This window comes from Lemur catta, chromosome 11, assembly GCF_020740605.2.
Source record: "Lemur catta isolate mLemCat1 chromosome 11, mLemCat1.pri, whole genome shotgun sequence".
NCBI classification, from domain to species: domain Eukaryota; kingdom Metazoa; phylum Chordata; class Mammalia; order Primates; family Lemuridae; genus Lemur; species Lemur catta.
Window position 1 is genome coordinate 81,912,701 of NC_059138.1, and position 12,623 is coordinate 81,925,323.

At 47.1% G+C, this 12,623-nt stretch overlaps 1 protein-coding gene across 2 annotated transcripts in view; it reads right to left on the reverse strand.

Moving 5' to 3' along the window:
• Positions 1-11,097, reverse strand: part of ELMO1 (engulfment and cell motility 1) — a 503,740-nt gene extending 492,643 nt beyond the window's left edge. The window contains exon 1 of one of the 2 annotated variants that reach the window (XM_045564710.1): positions 10,743-11,097. The gene's annotated coding sequence lies outside the window, so the exon portion shown is untranslated. Of the gene's footprint in view, positions 1-10,550 lie in introns of both variants that reach the window. The other variant, XM_045564711.1, reaches the window with a different exon arrangement.
• Positions 11,098-12,623: the final 1,526 nt, after the last annotated feature.

Below are 12,623 nucleotides of genomic sequence, written 5' to 3' on the forward strand. Positions count from 1 at the left end.
GCTTAATGAGCTGGTGAGCCTGGAAGCTCGTTGCTGCCTTCCTGAAGGAGCGTAAAGTAGAAAAGGCACCCAAACAAACTGCCAAAGCCAGAGAGAATGAGTGGAAATGGAAACAGGTGGCTTCTACTCAGGTGGCCATAAAATGAACTGTCCAACCAAGGACACTTTGAAAGTGAAAGTCGGTGCGATTAATTATGCTGGGAGCACAGAGCTGTACTGGGTCTGCACACTTGGGACCATAGTCATCCTCCTTGTATATTTCTATTTTTATCCCTGAAGTAATTTCTAATCTGGTTGATAACCTGAGAAGCTGGCTCAGATTAAAGAAGAAAAAGGAACACTTTACAACCACCCACCTACCAGTGAGATTTTCAGCTGTCCCCTACTTAATGGAAGATTCCAGATGATTCAAAAGGGGATGTTTACAAAGTGTCACTGGAGCGACTGAGCCTCCTTTACATGCTACACAATCATATGAAACCCAGTTCAACTGAATTCTCCTCCACTATTATCCATGAACGTGGGGTTTCTCGCAGGGCTCCTGTCTACTGTGGGCCAACACAAACAGCCTCAGAAAGGTGGAATCAAGGAAGGAGAAAGAGCCCCAACCAGCAACCTCCATTTGCTCCCCCCAAAGTACACTAATAATAAAATAAAACAGTAAACCCCCAAGTTAGTTCAAACTGAACTGGGGATATATATCTATTTAGAAGAACTCTCATCTGTGGACCCCAAGTGGCTAACTTGATTCATTATGTCAGTTCTTTTAATTCACCATCAATCCTAATTTACCCTGACCTCTATTCAGTGGTTAGTACTTCTGTATTCTTTTTTATAAATTTCATTTTTAATTGACAAATAGTAATTGGTTATGTTTATGAGCTACAATGTGATATATATTAATAGATACATGTATACCTTGTGGAATGATCAAATCAAGCTAATTAACATATTCATTACCTTCAGATATTTATCATTCCTTTGTGGTAAGAACATTTAAAATCCTCTCTTTTGGCTATTTTGAAATAACTAATACTTTATCATTAACTATAGTCACCATGCCGTGCAATAGATCACCAGAACTTACTCCTCCTAACTGAAACTTTGTACTCTTTAACCAATGTCACTCGTTTTCCCGTCAACACCCTCTTTTCTCCTGTATCCTTGAAGAAAAGATGTATAGAGCAAATAGTCTAGTCAAGCGTTGAGGAGCAATTGCCTAATCCCTTAAAGAAAATGAAATAGTAAGTGAATGTCTTTAAATTATTTTAGCAAGATATTTGAATTTTAAAAAAATGAATAGAAACTACTGAATGAGTAATAAAGACATTAATAACAACAGCAAATGCAACCCAGTGCTTTCAGGGTACCCTCCTTTACAATCATTACATTTAATCATCTCAGCAACTCTAAGAAGTAGGGACTCATATTACCTTCATTTCAAAGACGTGAAAACTGAGGCTGACAAACATGATTAACTTACCTGAAGTCACCCAGCTGGTGTACTCTAAAGGAGACTTGATCCCTCAATTAAATATATACTTATTTCACTTTAAACCCTAGACTCCTTTTCTTTTTTCCCAAATTCAATCAGTCACCAAATCATTTAATTTTTGTCATCAGTGACTACATACAAATATCGTGCATCCACCCACCACTCCTGCCCTCTTCCTCTGCTCAGGTTCTGGCTGGGGGAGCTCAGGCTGGAAGGTGGAGACAGGGCAGCCTGCATCCAAGCTGCATTTACACAGCAAACACACTGCTTTATTTATTTATTCATGGGAACAAAACTCTGTGTTTCTCTGGGTAGGCCTAGAACGCAGGCGCTCACACCTCACATCTTTCCTGGGCCCCTCCCTCCCGCTGCACCAGGATGCCTTGGGACTTAAGTTCTCATAGAAATCCTCCAGCATCTTTGCCCTGCCTAAAATCCTTTGGCTTTCCTTTCTGCTCAATCCAAACGCCCAGCACCTGGCAGAGCTGACACAAAGCCCCCTCCAGACTTTGCTCCACCACCCTGAGTGCTATATTCCCTGCACACATCACGTTCTTTCAATACTCAGTTGTCCAGATTGTTCTCAAAAGTCACTTCATTTGTGAACTCCTTCCTCTGTGATCTGCAAACACACTAAACATACCTTTATGTATGTCTTAAGAGATCTGCCTCTGATACAGCCCTCCCTACTCTTGTTCCACAAATGGAGCGCCTAGACTATAGCATATAAAACGCAACCAGAATGGCTGCTGATGGCCGGGCGGGGTGGCTCACGCCTGTAATCCTAGCACTCTGGGAGGCCTAGGCGGGTGGATCGCTTGAGGTCAGGAGGTCGAGACCAGCCTCAGCAAGAGTGAGACCCCTGGTCTCTACTAAAAATAGAAAGAAATTATCTAGCCAACTAAAATATATATGGAAAAAATTAGCTGGGCATGGTGGCGCATGCCTGTAGTCCCAGCTACTCGGGAGGCTGAGGCAGTAGGATCGCTTAAGCCCAGGAGTTTGAGGTTGCTGTGAGCTAGGCAGATGCCACGGCACTCACTCTAGCCAGGGCAACAAAGCGACACTCTGTCTCAAAAAAAAAAAAAAAAAAACAGAATGGCTGCTGATTGTCTGACTGAATGAATGAAGCACTATGCTGGGTGCTGTAAGTCCAGCAATAGTTTAATTTGAAAATACATATATGTGCTTTAAATTCAAGCCCCACATCTCTTTTTAAAATATACTACAATTACTAAATACAACTTTATTGTGTTTCTCTCATATACATCCAGTCAAACCTTTCTCAAAAACCCTCAAAGGAAGAATGGATAATAATCAACAAAATAGTTCTAATGAGTCAAAGTGACTTCCAGGCAGTGACGTAAGGCTAAACATGATGGAAATACATTCTTTCCTTGATAAAAGTTTTGATTTAATGTGATTTGTGCTAACTTGCTATAAACATGGCAAGCACTGGAGAAATAGGATTGAGCAGCTGATATAATCGTTCCTTTGCTTCTAAAGACCTGCATTATTGGAGAGCTGTGTGTGTGTGTGTGTGTGTGTGTGTCTGTCTTTCTCTCGCATACATACACAACACACACTTATTATTTAGGGTATGAAAGAATCAGTCCCATTGCCCCAAACCAAAATTGTTGAGTAGAGATCACTTCCCACAGGGTGGCCCACAGTAGGAATAACTAGGGCACGGGTCCCCTGTAAAAATCTAGGAAATGGTAGGGTGAAGTAAGGGTGGGTTGGAGTCAAGTAAAAACCAGCCTTACTGAATGTGATTGGAATTCACTCTGCACTCGACCAAAAATGTGCAATCTGACCATACCCCTCCACTAGCTCTACCTCCCAAGCCACATGCCTTCTGAGGGCCGAGGGTAAAGCCAGCCGTGGTTATGCATTTGGGCTAAAGAGCCCAAAAACAGAAAAAAAAATTTATTTTGAAATGCATTACTCTTCAAAATTAAGGGTAATTGTGTGTAGCAGCCTGGAAAATATAGCTCATCTAGTACTACTCAGCCACTGAGCCCCACAGCACAAAACACTGGCACTCTGAATGCAATTTCGAACTGCAAAAAAAAAAAAAGGCACAAAGGGCGGAAGGAAGGGCGGAGGCTTGCTGTAGGGTTGTGACTTGCACGAAGGCTGCTGCCTCGGGAGACAGAGCTAGTACACAGCCCAGCAGTACTGCTACGGCGCTGAAGCCACTAGATGCTGCTGTGGACTCCTACAGCAGCCAGAGAAGGCAAATAAAAGGTTGACAGAGAATTACATAAGGAAATTAATGTGGCAAGATCAGGACAGAAATCTAATGGACAAACAGGGAAGGACTTCACATAAAGCAGTACCTTGAAGGCTTCTCCCGGACCTGCTGCAATGTCCTGGTCACACTAATGGAATATCAATATCCATTACTACCCAACTAGTCCAGGTGGGTTTACAAGCAAAGGAGGAGGCACGGCACTCAGTTCATTCACGGCCATGCAGACATTTCGTGCATCTTATGACAAAGGCCTCTGAATGAGCCAATCTGAGCTTTGGTACCCACCTTCCTCGTTTCATTCCTCTCATTCTCATTAAGTGAAGGTTACAGTTAAGGCTGTAACCAATGGTCAGAACTCAAAACATTGTTAGGAAACTGAGATATCGACTCACTCGTTACAGTTTTCCTCAGCCACAGGGTAGCAGGAAGAAACACACATGAAATTCAAACCGAAAGACCCTTTGGGTTAGGGAAACAATCACAGTACAGGAGTGATGAGAGCTAGAGAGGAAACTTGGAGAGCTCGAGGAAAGAAACGGATGCAAAGGGTGAGCCCCTCATCTGTGAATACACCACCTTAGACTCTAAGGGACAACGAATAAAGAGAAAACTGTGGCACTCACAACGGCCACTGAAAGTCTCGACTATCTGGCAACACACAATTGGCCTAACATATTCAAAGCAGTGGTTCTCACCTGGGAGGCACCCTGAGAGGACAATCTACAATACTTGGAGACATTTTTGGTGTCACAACTGAGAGTGCTACTGGCACATGGTGAATAGAGGCCAGGGAAGCTAGGAAACATCCCACAGTGCACAGGACAGCCCCCACAACGAAGAACTATCCAACCCGAAATGTCAACGACATTGAGGCCAAAATCCTCTGAAATAAAAGGTCAATAAAGTGGGAAACAACCTACAAGTAGAAAAAGAACAGCACCAGTAGCCTCAGCAACACTCAAGGGAGAAATCACGCTGGTCAAGGGACTCTGGTCTCTGACTCCCTCAGTTGGTATTACTCTATGGGCAAAAGAAGTAGCAAAAGTTATTGATGCACTGGAAAATACTCTGTTAAGTACATTCCCCTTCCAATTGGTTCCCTCCCAATTGGTCCCATGCTTTTACCTTCACCATGACTCATCCACAGAGAAAAAATGTTGGCTAAAGAATACATACCCATTCTCCTTGGCATGTAGTACTCTCATTTTTGATTAATAAATTGCATTCTGGCTCAAAAGCTCCCATATCATGAGCTAGGTTGATGGGCATACTGTCCCCAAGAGAAGGATCCACTGACTCTCAAGACTAAGGTCAACTTTAGAATGAGATATCCAAAGGTAGGATCAATTCTGAAGAACTGGGCATTGGTGGTAGCAGAGACATCCTGGACACCATGGTGATCCAGGGTGCATCCCTCTGAACCACATGCAAGAGAGTAAGGAGCCCCCGGATGCCACTGCACTACAGCTCAACATAGGGTACTGGCCTCAGAGGCTGGCAATTCCAGGAGAACAGACAAGACAAGGAAGAAACCAGCACAGGCATCATGGTGCAGGAGAAAGAAAACAATGGAAAGATCAAAAAAGTTGGGTTGAAGGCTCAGATCCACTCTCCAAATATCCCTGTGACATTTCATTCCTCCAAGCTACATTTATGACATGGGATAACAATACTATGCTGATTGTTCCCCATCATTTCCAAAATAGCATCCCAGAAGGAGAGGTGTTAGGTCATAGAGAAAAATGTCACACTGGTCCTGTAACTCCAACCCCACCTCGACAATGCCAAGTGAGGGCCTATCTGATCATCATCCCCTCAACCACTGCTCTTCATCTGGAAGGACAACCCATCCAGTACACAGCAGTCCTGGCGTTGAGCAAGTAGTGGCTTTCCAGTGTTTTCTACTGAGCAAAGTTTTATTCTCTACCTTAACTGTTAGAACTAAAACAGTCAAACTGTAGCCTCAATTTCTAAAATTGAGGTTCCAATAATAATCTTGCTCAGACTCTGGAAATCAGTGTTTGTGGGGGCCCAGAACACTGAGAATCATCTCCTTCTATTTATACATGTGACTAATTTCTCCACTCAGCACTCTGCCAGGTTGTTGGTGTGGGTAATTCTGTTTGATGAGCTAACACTCCCTCTCCCACGCATATTTCAATGTGATACTTAACTGTTCACCCCACTTTGGGCCACTGGCAAAACTCTGCTCCAACTATACCTGCATTTATCTTCTGAAAGGTTAGAAAACACAGAGCTAAGACACAAGTGGTTCATTTAATCATAGATCATGACATGGCTTTGCAGGCTTCAGTTCTGGCCATCACAGATGAGTTACAATTGTTAACACCCAGACAACTTAAATTACCCAGGAAACTGAACATTGCAACCAGTGTGCATTGTGCATGCAGGCTGGCTTTGCGGAACCTGAAAACGCTGTGCTGGCATATTCAAAGGCTTTCGTGGGCCACAGGTATGTCACAGGAGCCACTCACTGTCGATGGCTGGCCTTCACAATTCTTATGTTTTAGACGGTGCTGAAGTTCTTCAGCCTTTGACTTTCTTCTTTGGATAGGCAATCCAAGCCCAGGTGAGCTCAAATACTTAATCTAATCACACATCACAGCAGCGTGGCTGCCACCAGAAGAGATTACAACTGTCTTTGCAAACCTCTGAAAGTAATTAAAGTCATGCATATGGGGAACACTAGCCATAAAACATGAAAGGAAAAGTCCAGCAAAGACCTCAAAAGTTCTAAACTAAACTTTTTTCTTGGTGAGAAAAGAGTATATCCAGTCAATTTTATTCTAAGTTAGGTTAAAAAGTTATTGCAAAGGGACCCACTGCCTTTCTGCATCATGAAAGTGAAAAGCATGCCACTTCAGTTTCCAGTTCCTCTAAGCCAGCAGCATCAGGGCCTAGCACACTGGCAAGTCTACAGACAGTAGCATTCTTAAACGTTAAGTCAACGGCTGACACTTTTACTGCATCTGGTTCAACATCTGGAAATAGCATCTCTTGCAGGGGATTAAACCAATTACATTTTGTAAAAAGGGACAGCTAAGTATTTCTTAAGGTATGGCCCCCTGCACCATCTTCATCAGAATCCATGGCAAGTTGGCTAAAAATGTAGATTCCTCCAGAACTTTTAAAACAGACTTTTTAAAATCACGACCCACATTGAGCGATACTAGACATCAAGATCCAATGTCTGTTTTGTGAAACACTATTTTCCATGCTACTCTCTTCTCCTGCATGGTTTACACTGCTGGTCTGAACTTACTGAATTGAAATCATAATCCTCTCAGGGGTTGCAACCCTAAGCTTAAAAATCACTGGTCTAGTTGACTGGAGGGAAACAGAACTGGTGATGCACCATTAGCAGCAAACACTTCAGCCTCTGTGATGCAGCAGGTTTAGCAATTCCCCACCTTTTCCAAATTCAGCAGAATATCTTACAAACCAAACCATCCGCTTGGATGATTTCAGGCATTAAAAAGTGGTTGCAGGCTTCAGTTACAAACCCTAATGGTACCCACTGTCTTAAATCTGGACGGGAAATTGTTACCTGCATGGGAAAGATCACCTCTAACCCTCCAGCGGTAAGCAAAGTGATGAAATAAGCAAAGTGTGTGCTCGGGAGAGCCCCTGCCACGCCCCCAGCCACATCCTCTGGCAAGGGCTTCAAAGCCCTCCCTTCCCCCACCCCTCCCCACCCACTCACACCAAACACCCAAAGTGGGTAAATTACTTTAAAACATGCAAGTATTGTCTTCTCTTCAAAACAGCAATTCAATAAATGCTTAGGACTTTACTGCACCTGCAGAAGCCCCTCCTCTGTTTTCTCCCTGTCGTTTTTCTCCTAGGCATTTCCTATCTCTCCTCTCCCTTGCACCTGCCACACCGCTTCCCTCTCTGCCTCCCTCACACCCTTCTCTCCTCTGCCTTTGCCTCTTCTGGGAGAGCTGAATGGGATGGAGTGGATGCCTCTGATTTCACTCCACTTACAACATGCCCTCCTCCATAGGGGGTATCTTTTTGGCTAAAGCAATGCCAGATCTGGAGTGGTTATGCGTCATTATTAATAATAAAGTGTACTGGTTTTCTAATCTCCAAAGGAATCACCTCTCTGTTCACTTCTTCCATCTTAAATTCTAAGGCAGGAGTCTACGCAAGGCAGAATGGAGTCTGAAAGAATAGTGGCTGGGCCTGTGGAGGAGAGCAAGGGGAAATAGCAAAAGCCTGTTACCTGGGTTTCTCACTTGCTACTGATGCCACAGTATTTTCCTTGCACATTTCCCTGGTGGGACTCTCCCAACATAGCCATCTGACTCTCATTCAGGCAGTCAACAAATGTTTACTGAGCACCTACTATGCGCTAAGAATCAGTCTCAGTTCTGGAGCTATAAACAAGAAAAGGTAGTCACTGCTGTCATGGAACTTCTGTTCTAACAAGGGAGACCGATAATAATCAAATAAACAAATGAATCTATAATGCCAGGGGGGAATAAGTGATAACAGAAAAAACTGAGTAATGTAAGAGGCCCAGGGAGTGCCTGGATGTTATTTTACACAGGGTAGTCAGGGAAAGCCCCCTGTAAACTGAGCACTGGGCAGAGACCTGAGGGAAGCAGGGGAGTGAGCCATCTGCACATGTAGGGGCAAAGCTCCACTTGCAAAAGGAATAGCATGTGCAAAGGCCCTGGGGAGAGAACTCAGTGAAAAAGAAGACTGAGAGTGGATTCAGTTAACAATAATGGGGTAGGGGGAGTGAGGACGAGGACAAGGCTGCCCTCCTGTAGCCCAATGAATGCTCCAGGTCCTGAGGTCCCCTAGACCCCCACCAAGATCTGCCTCCCAGCCTGCCTCTCCCTGACACCTACCAAACTTCTTGTTCCCAGGTTCCCTAACCTCCTGACACAATCCCTCCCCAAGAGTCCCAGCACTCCAGGTCATTCCCTCACAATTTGTCAATCTATTTAATTTTTTCTTAAAAAAGTGAGCAATAAGTGTACTCAGAAAAAAGCAACATGCACATTTAACCACAGCCTCCCAGAGATAGGAAATGTACCATAGTAAAGAGCAGAGGTTCAAAAGGTCAGCTATAAAAAAAAAAAAAATTAAGTCTGCTATGTGCCTGCAGGGGATCTGGCCTCCTAATTTACAATCCCTAGATCTGTAAATTGGGGCGTAATAATCCTTGAAACAACCTTGGGAAGTAGATATGGAGGTGAGAAGACCTGAAAGTCCATGACCAGCGGAGGCCCTGAAGCGGCCTGCCTTTGCAACCTCAAATAATCGTGAGTGCGATTAGGTCCCTCTAGTTCTCAAAGTTGCTCTTGCAGATTTGGTATATAAATACAGGGCATTAGTTACTTTTATTTTATAGAAGTTTAAAAATGTTTTCATAAATTCTTCCACAGACCCAACCACCCTGCCCCCAAGTCACCAGCAGCGCCCAAGGGGAAGCCTTTGCCTCTTGGGTTCTCTAACATTTTAACCAGGAAGAATTAAGTCCGCGTCCTTCACGGCCGGGGGTGCTGGGAGGCCCGTGCTCCGGGACGGGGGACGCAGGGCATCGGGAAATATGCCCAGGTAGCCTCAGGAACTGTCCCCAGGCCTCAGCCGGGTCACTGCGGGGTGCCAAGGCCTGGAGCTTCAGGGCCAAGCAGGTCGACCGCCAACAACGCCTGCCCCGGCTGGTAACTTTAAAGGGCCCCCAAATGGGAAGGGGTCGCTGGGCGGGGAGTCCCTGGCCGCCAAGCCCCCGCCCCCCGCGGTGTGTGTGTGCGTGTGTGCGTGTGTGTGTGTGTGTCTCTCACACACGCACACACGCGCACACACGCACACACGCGCACACACACACACACACACACACACACACACGCCGCCTCGCGCGCGCCCGCGGCACAGCACAGGCTTCCCAACCCCAAACCCACGCGCGCAGCCCCGGGCCGGCGGAGTTCTGTATTTCCTCTTCCTCAGAGCTACTTGGCCGCTCCCGGCCGCCCCTCTCCGCTCCGATTCCCGGGCCCCAGGCGCGTCGCCGCCCCCTTCTCTGAAAGCGCGCCCGGTGCGTCCCCTCTCCGATGCCGGGACCTCCGTGAAGCCCCCCACCGCCTCTCCCGGTCTCAGCAGGGACCTCAGCGTGCCCGCGGGAGGAGGGTATTTACCAACGCTCTCCCCCCGGGGCTCCCGGCTGCGCAGGGCACCCCCTCCCGCCCCTGCGGGCCCCCCATCCCGCAAGCCCCTCACCGCCCCCTCCCAGGAGCGCGCCCGCCGGGGATTCCCTCCCCTCTGCGAGGACGGGAGAAAACCGGAGCCCGAACCGCCAGCCGCGTCTCTGGCCCGAGGAATTCTGACTCGAAGATCCCCACCTCACAGTCCCCTGTCCCCAACACCCCCACCCCAGCAGCGCAACTCTCCGGAGCCCCCCTCCCGCCGACTCCGGTCGAAATGTGTCCGCGGGCTCCCGGTCCCGGGCCCTGCGCTCCATGCCGGGCGCCGCACCCCCAGCGCCCCCTCCCTCCGCTCCCACCCGCACTCCGGCCGCCCCCTCTGCCCTGACTTCCCCGACTGCAGAGCGCCCCGACGCGCCCGCAGCCCTCACCCCGCCGAACGCGGCGGCCACCCCCGCCCAAGCTGCGCCGCCCCCAGGGAGGAAACAAAAGTGTCTCCGCGGCTCTCGGAGTCCCTCGGAGCAGGACGCCTCCTCCCGGCCCCAGTCCCGGCCCCCTCCCCGGCCGCGCTGAGGTCAGCGAGTCGGGGCGCGGCGTCAGCCCAGGAAACTTTACGAACCTGCTTGGGGGTCGCAGGACAGCGGCGCCGGCGGCAAGGGTTCCCAGCGAGCAGAGATCTGGCGACCCGCGACCATGGAAGAGGGGCCGGAGGCTCTGTCGCCCAGCCCGGGGCCGCGGCGGTGTGGGTGGCCGTGCCTCTATCCCGTGCCCATCCTCGCCCGCTCCCGCTTGCCCGAGCACACGCACTTACACTGTGGGTCGGCCGGCTGCTGCGCCGCCGGCTGCCGCTGCTCTCACTTCCTCTTCCTTCCTCCTGCTGGCCAGAGACACAGTTTGCATCTGCAAGGCATCCCGAGATCAGCCGCGAACTCTCCTCCCGAGCGGACGCTGCGGAGTTGCCGCCGCCGCCGCCGCCTCCGGCACCTGCGCCTGGACACGCGTGGTTGGCGCGTTCGCCTGGCGCCCGCACTCTAATGCCTGCCCACTGCACTTCGCCTGGCGACGGGTGTCCACGACTTTTTGAAGTCCCCCTACTTAAAAAAGAGGGAAATGGCAAACACCGTGCACGACTCAGATCTGCTATAAATAATATGTGTGCAGAGCATGACTTCGATGAGCTCACACGCGGCGTTTTGCAGGCACTAATTAACTCCGTCACCCTTATAGCGCCACCTCCGGGAGGCCGAAAGCGCGTGGCATTTTGTTGCATGCTTTCATTTTTGGCAGCTGGTTTGGGATTTTAAGGGGAAACTTCGGTGGGCTGTTTTAAAGCTACTTTAAAAGGTCAGTGTGTTTGTTCGGACGCTGTGCCTCTACCCTTGGACAGAGTGGCAAAATAACAACAGAACCTTCCCTCCCCTCCGCTGTCGTCTGTGTATTTACCCACCCTGCAGTTGCAACTACAAGATTCATTCCTAATCTATTAAGACAGAGACTCCCAAATTTTGCATAACTTTGCATAAAGCAAGACGTTCTGCCCCCAATTTGGTATTTAGGAAAAATTACTTAATTCATGCAACCATCTTCAATCATTTTCAAAGCAGAAATCAAACATGTTAACTCCCAGCATAGCTGGCAGGAGGGCAATGACAATTGTTGGAGGGTTGCAAAAGAAACACCTGTCCTCTCTGAATTCAGAAATATCTACATTGGCTTTACCAGAAAAGGCAAAGGCAGATACTACATATTCCTTCCCTTCTAACTGGCAAAAGAAATAAGTTGGGGGCAAGGAGACATTAGAATCAAAGGTAGAAAGCAAAGGTCTCCTATTAGATTCTGCCGGCCACCCCCGCCTGGATTTAAATTTTAACCCTGTGCTGGCTGTCCTATTAGCAGAGCCGCAAGCTGCTGAGTACTTTGAAATGTGACTAGACCCGAGGTCTTCTGTAAGTGTAAAACAGACACAGGAATTAGTATAAAAAACAGAATGTAAAATAGTTTGCTAATTATTTTTATATTTATTACATAATTTCAATAAATGATAATAACTTGATGTAATAAGTTGGGTTCATGCATTGGGTTAAGATATAAACATATATAATTAAAATTAATGTTATTGGTTTCTTTTTACATCTTTTAATGTGGCTACTACAAAATGTAAGATTACACATAAGGCTCTCATTAGTGGCTCACATTATATTTCTGATGAACAGCTCCGCTCTAACTCCTTATTATAAGCAAAACTCTGGGAGGCAGTATTAGTAGCAGAAATGCCTGGGTCCGAATGGTTCTAAGCCAGTCACTTAAAGCAGGGTGATTCCAGGAAAGCAACTTAACTTCTCTATTTTCTCATATGTAAAACAGTAATGATATAATAATAAAAGTCAACAGGGCAACTATTAAAAATGAGATGATTTAATAAGCAGTCATTAATGGAGCCTTTACTAATGATGCTACTAGCTGCTGGTAGTGATAAGTATGAATCTGATTTACAACTTTTTAGCTAAGGCATATAAAGACCTTAACTTTAGCCATATGTCATGAGCACTCAGTACTATGTTAGCTGTCATAATTGTTTCCTCTTTGCCCAGCAATTAGGCAAATCCACTTCCCTGTCACCTTTCACCTTTGGTCCCAGGTCTGCCCTCTGCAGTCAACATGGAGTAAGTCACATCCATCCTCCAGGAGATAA